This window comes from Triticum aestivum, chromosome 5B (assembly GCF_018294505.1).
Source record: "Triticum aestivum cultivar Chinese Spring chromosome 5B, IWGSC CS RefSeq v2.1, whole genome shotgun sequence".
Lineage (NCBI taxonomy): Eukaryota > Viridiplantae > Streptophyta > Magnoliopsida > Poales > Poaceae > Triticum > Triticum aestivum.
The window spans coordinates 244081318-244087622 of NC_057807.1; the positions used below are offsets into that span (position 1 = coordinate 244081318).

Genomic DNA, 6305 nt, shown 5'->3' on the forward strand with positions numbered 1-6305 from the left:
TTTTATCCACCAAAAATTCAGGGTACTAGTCGTGAACCCGTGCATTTGCACGGGCTAGTTTAACATTTCGTCATTTCTCACTTTATATTTCACTACATAATTACTATAAAAAATTATGTATGGTGTAACATATATTAATCTTTTCTATAATAGGTTGGAGAATATTTTGGAACATAACAATTAAAACATAGGTAAATATATTGGAACACCCTACAGAAGCCTTGAAAGTAACTTGGATCATTCACACATACATGTGAGTGTCTAGGTGAATCAATGTAATTTTAGCCGTAAATATGTTTTGTTACAAAGATGGCCAAATATTTATTTGGAATATCACCAAAAAGAACATTATCAAGTGTTTAGAGACAATGCCATCGACTTGAGGCGGTAATCCAACTTACACTTTGTCAACATATTTTGCATATGCAAAAAATTAAGCATATCTCATCTTTTCAACTTCTATTCTACCATCCGGCGAGTAAAAGATAATTTGATAGAATTAGAAACATCATTAGATGATTAAACTTAAACAATACTTGTACTAAATTAGCGACAATTAATATGGATCGGAGTGAATATATCATTCTTATTTCTCTGGAGTATGATAATTATGGTTTGTTGAATATAGAGTGCAAGCTTATTCATGTAAGCTTGCATAGAAAGGAAAAGAAGAGGACATGATAGGTTGGAGAATGAAGAATATTTGGTAAATTAAGTAGTACTATTAGCATAAAAAGAAGCTTCACATAAGCTTGCTCTATAAGTTTAGGATCCATAAGCAATGTGAAATTGAATTCCCTGATAGTGGAAGGAAATACATGCTTCAGATTTTCACTATATATATGCATCTGAAAGAAGCACCTCCCAACACGTTATATTTAGCATTGAAGTTTAATAGTTTGGTAAATTACTCGCTGATGAGGAAAAAGGCAAAAAGGCAAAAACAGACTATAAATAATTTAATTGTATAGACTTTATACAAATAATAGGTGTGAAAGAAAAGATAGAAAAGATATAGACAACACAGTTGGAGGAGAACATGAATAAAACAAAGATTTGGAGTAATGGCACCACCATCTTCCATTAACTTTTCTGCTAGATTATCCTTTATAATAAAGTTGTAGTAGCTGTCCGAACCAACAACCATTAAAAAAACATAAACAAAAAAAAAACTACTCCCTCCATCTGATTTTCTGCCATATATTTAATCTACAATTTAGTAGTTCTCACACACAATTGACAGAAAATTAGAAGTGCAGCAGCCACGACACTCAAGCATTAGCAGTTCTCACATGCCTTTACTTATGCAAAAAAATTGCCCGCAAAATTGTTTATTCAGATATACAGTATAACAGAAGCTATCAATGTTTTAGTAGTTGACAAACATCTTCATTGTCAAGTGTTTCACTGCCTAACTATCTGCACTATCTGCTGACTGAAAAAAGGGTTAGAAGAAAAATCATGAGAAGTCAATTCTCCGGCCAGGACATGGCAGCTTGGCAAGGAACTTCCATGAACAGGAGATTGTGGTGGACCAGCATATCAAGCAACAACATCAGCCGTAACTGGAGATTGGGAAGGCCATTGAAGATGTTAACTCTCCCATGGAGGGTCCTGGACATGTTTTGTCGATACAAAAATTGATTAGTAACTTGACCAGTGACGACGTTGACAACTGACATTAGCCTCCTTCATGCCGCTGTAGTCTGTTTAGACGGCAGGTTTTTATAAGCTCGCTTGATGATCATAATTATGCTCCCTCCGATGTCCATATGTATACATAGGTTGTACATTAGAAGATTATGCTCCAACAAATCTCCATGAGGTATCCATAGGTTCTAGTGAGAAGAGCCGGGATTGCATCCCTGTAGGGCACAACTCTATCCAAGCACATGGTACAAAACAAAGTGATCTCAAATCCAAAGTTATTGTGTATTCAAGATAAACCTGCAAGGAAAAACATATAACAAAATATTGTAAGAAAATGAACCTGATGCAGATGAGGAAAACAGTTTTTAGTATAAGCTCCATTAGCACAGCCGAAAAAGTTACAAATAAGGAAAATTGATTGAGGTTATTTTCTAACCAGGAGAGGAAGAGATGGTGGAGAAGCGTGAGGCCTGGAGGAAGAAGTAGCGTCCAATCTTTCCGATAATACTGCCTACCCTTGTTTTTATATTATTAGTTGAGTCTCTCCCACGTAATAACTTAACAACTTTGTTAGTACAATTTTCTAAGAATGATGTATCTTTTTCTAGCCTACCCTTGTTTTATATATTATTATTAGTTGATGGTCTCTCCCACATAATAACTTAATAAATTTGTTACCACAATTTTTTAAATAAATTTACAGTTTTCAAGATAAAAGAAAACTATTTGACAGCTTGCATTGAAGGAGTATTTACCTCAGACTATGAGTGTCTATGATCAGGTCTTCTGTTGTGCTTGCCTATTCCTGCACATAAGGCAAACATGACAGGCTTTGCATGAAAGTAATCTGGATCGAGGTGCAAAGCCACTGACGCAGCTAGTCACATAGCCGATGCGACGTTAATAAGTAGGTGCATTGATCGATGGATAAGACGGCACTACCATCTCGTTGACAAAGCGACAGCGTGGGGTGCACTGATTGATCCATGTGACGACACCACCAATATTGTCAACAACGGTGGTAATAAGAAACAATGTTGGCATGGCATGCACTGGTCCACAAGGCGGCATGGAATTTGCATGTTGCCTTATATATCAAGAACAGTAGTATATACCTACTCAGAAAGAGTAGTATATATCGACTAAAAGATTATGTATATACTGAATAAAAAGGGTAGTATACTGGTTCACTTAAAAAGTACTATATATTGCCTTACAAAAATGTTGTATATACTGCACCAGAAAAAAAGTATATACTTACTTTATCAAAGTGTATGTTATATACCCATTTGATTTCATTTTGTATGCTACATACTGCCGTGCACAAAGAGCAGTCTATGTACTACTTTGATATAGATGGTATTTAGACAAAATACAGTACAATAGTATATACTTTGAATTAGTACTCCACAGTCACTATGTTAGTATATACAATATCGCAGAAATATTGTTCTAGCAATCATAAAAAAAATGTTCTAGTATATACTTACTATTGACACCTACTCCGTCCCAAGCTGCCTAGGTTCACGGCAAAAAAAGTAAAAGGTCCGTATATTTTCAAGATTTGGCAATATACATTTAGGTAACTTTCTAGCTATATACTACATATTAGATAAATTCTCCTAAAAAATACAAATGTATTTATACCTGAAAGTAATTATAAGAAGCATGACCATATTATTGGAGATTATTAATCCAAATCCTATAGAAAAAATCTCAATGAAGCTGCATAGTAGCCTTAGCTGTAGTGGAAGGCATAAAACTGATCGAGCAAACTATCAAATACATGAAGGTTCATATGGTCGATGCCATGAGTTCCACAGGAGCCTGAATCCATGACTGCCACCGATGATGAACATCTGGCACAGCGTCTGCATCGACAGTCAAAATCATGAACCTGATTGGTAAGAAGAAAAACATCTTCAAACAACACTAATCCTACAGCACACAGAACAGATTGTGTAATTTCCTTATTAAGAATTCAAAGGTCTACTTAACATTGCTTAGGCTTGGTATAGCACACAGTTTAGTAGTACAACATACAGAAAATCACAAATGTATTTATACCTAAAAGTAATTATAAGAAGCATGACCATATTATTGGAGATTATTAATCCAAATCCTATAGAAAAAATCTCAATGAAGCTGCGTAGTAGCCTTAGCTGTAGTGGAAGGCATAAAACTGATCGAGCAAACTATCAAATACATGAAGGTTCATATGGTCGATGCCATGAGTTCCACAGGAGCCTGAACCCATGACTGCCACCAATGATGAACATCCAGCACAGCGTCTGCATCGACAGTCAAAATCATGAACCTGATTGGTAAGAAGAAAAACATTTTCAAACAACACTAATTCTACAACACACATAACAGATTGTGTAATTTCCTTATTAAGAATTCAAAGGTCTACTTAACATTGCTTAGGCTTGATTTCAGATTAGTAAAAATCAAATGTTATGTTATGTGAAGCAGCTTTGAAGACGCACTAATGATCACAACCTAAATTGGTTCTCGAAAGTCAGTCCGTTTGGGAGTTAGCAGACATTCTCTTGTCAAACAAAGGTCAAGTTTTACATACTAAACTGTAGTACACTGGACAACAGTAAGCAATGCATTGGGTATTATTCATGAAATCCCATGGTTCGTGGCAAAAAAAGTAAAAGGCCCGTATATTTTCAAGAGTTGGCAATATAAGCTAACATTTTAGGTACCTTTCTATATACTACATCTTAGATAAATTCTCTTGAATAATGCATGCATATCTGAAAAAGCGCAGATGCCATGCTTGGTATAGCACACAGTTAGTAGTACAACATACAGAAAATCACAAATGTATTTATACCTGAAATTTATAAGAAGTGTGACTGTATTGTTGGGGATTATTAATCCAAGTCCTATAGAAAAAATCTCAATGAAGTTGCGTAGTAGCCTTAGCTGTAGTGGAAGGCATAAAACTGATCGAGCAAACTATCAAATACATGCAGGTTCATATGGTTGATGCCATGAGTTCCACAGTAGCCCGAACCCATGACTGGCGCTGATGATGAACATCCGGCAGAGCGTCTGCATCGACAGTTAAAATCATCAACCTGATTGGTTTGAAGAAAAAATTCTTCAAACAACACTAAATCCTATGGTACACAAAACAGATTGTGTAATTTCCTTATTAAGAATTCAAAGGTGTACTTAGCATTGCTTAGGCTCGATTTCAGATTAGTAAAGATCAAATGTTATGTTATGTCAAGCAGCTTTGAAGACGCACTAATGATCACAACCTAAATTGGTTCTAGAAAATCAGTCCGTGTGGGAATTAGCACACACATTTTCTTGTCAAACAAAGGTCAAGTTCTTCATACTAAACTGTAGGACACTGGACAACAATAACCAATGCATTGAGTATTATTCATGAAATCTCATTATTCATCACCGACAATCCACACAACTATACTGTAGTAGGCTAAATAGCAGTTGATCCTATGAACTATTTTTTACGAACTAACTAAATCACCAATTATAACAAAATTTTATTGTCCTTTGCGAAATTCAATCCAGTCAACCACTCTCGATTATTAGTCCTAACTGAAGCACCTGTTAACAAACTAACTAAACCACCATGATTTGAAAACACAAAACTACATAGATCACCATTGCAAAGCCAAAGGATAGTGGTATTGGCACGATTCCTTGCCAAACCCAAGTTCTGGGAGAGCAGATTCGCCCCACTAGCACAACAATCCAGTGGCACTCCACCTAGCACACCCTCTCCATGCCACCCAAGTTTCATGAGAGAACTTCAGAGAAGAAACTCACCTTGTTGGGCAGCCATTCAGAACACGGTGGAATTTGCTAAGCGGAGAGTGATCTTCTCCGGGCACTTCCATGCGTCAGCAGTCCGATGAGTGTTGGGCCACAACAGGACACCATTATTGTTGCTTATAAGCATCGTCGGAGAAGAGGAGAACGTCGTGTGTCGCGGTAAATGTTGACGTGACGGTCGATGGGAGAGGAGCAGCAGCAAGTGGGGCAGATCAACGAACGAGACACAATCCGCCTCATCGCGTTCCCTTGACGAGCCGTGTCGCCACAACGGGACCGGAAGCATACACCGCAGCATGCTGGTCCAAGAGAGGAGGCGGTGATTCATGGGGGCGGTGGAGGCGGTGAGATGCGACAGCGGCTGGATGCGGTGGGCAGCGACGACTGCTGGGATAGGCTGTGACGACTACGGTGGTGAGCAGAGCGGCGACACAATCCATCGGAAGCAGCGGCGCGATCCATGGGAAGTGGCGGCGCGATGGTAGGCGTCACAAGGTTAGGGATACGGGAGGAGGGCTTCTTTTTTTAGCAACCGATGAAGGTCTTTTTTTACAACGGTGATGAAAGGCCTGTTGGGCTTCTTTTTATACAGCAATGATGAAAGGAACGTGGGCCTTCACTTTTTTTGGCCGAGTTAAGTACGTGATTAAGCGAAAAATAGATGGGTTAATCTCCACCGTAATAACTTGGTCCCACCAATTGAACGGTTCATAATTTCTAATTAACATGGTAATTTCTAGGGAGTCTGGAATTAGTATAGGTATAGATTTCCGTTTCTAGTGACCATTTCCTTTGCAGTAAAAGCACTCAGTTTCAGGCTTTGGTCTAGCTTTGGG

At 37.8% G+C, this 6305-nt stretch overlaps 1 long non-coding RNA gene across 4 annotated transcripts; it reads right to left on the reverse strand.

Moving 5' to 3' along the window:
• Window positions 1-1278: 1278 nt before the first annotated feature.
• LOC123111185 (uncharacterized) lies at window positions 1279-5998 on the reverse strand. 4 transcript variants are annotated; one of them, XR_006454271.1, is made up of 3 exons: window positions 5464-5998; window positions 4496-4716; window positions 1279-3521 (listed from the first exon to the last, which is right to left on the reverse strand). It is a non-coding gene; the product is annotated as an uncharacterized lncRNA (long non-coding RNA). The 4 variants fall into 4 exon arrangements; XR_006454269.1 differs by having other exon boundaries at window positions 1279-3941; XR_006454270.1 differs by having other exon boundaries at window positions 1279-1947; window positions 2087-4716.
• Window positions 5999-6305: the final 307 nt, after the last annotated feature.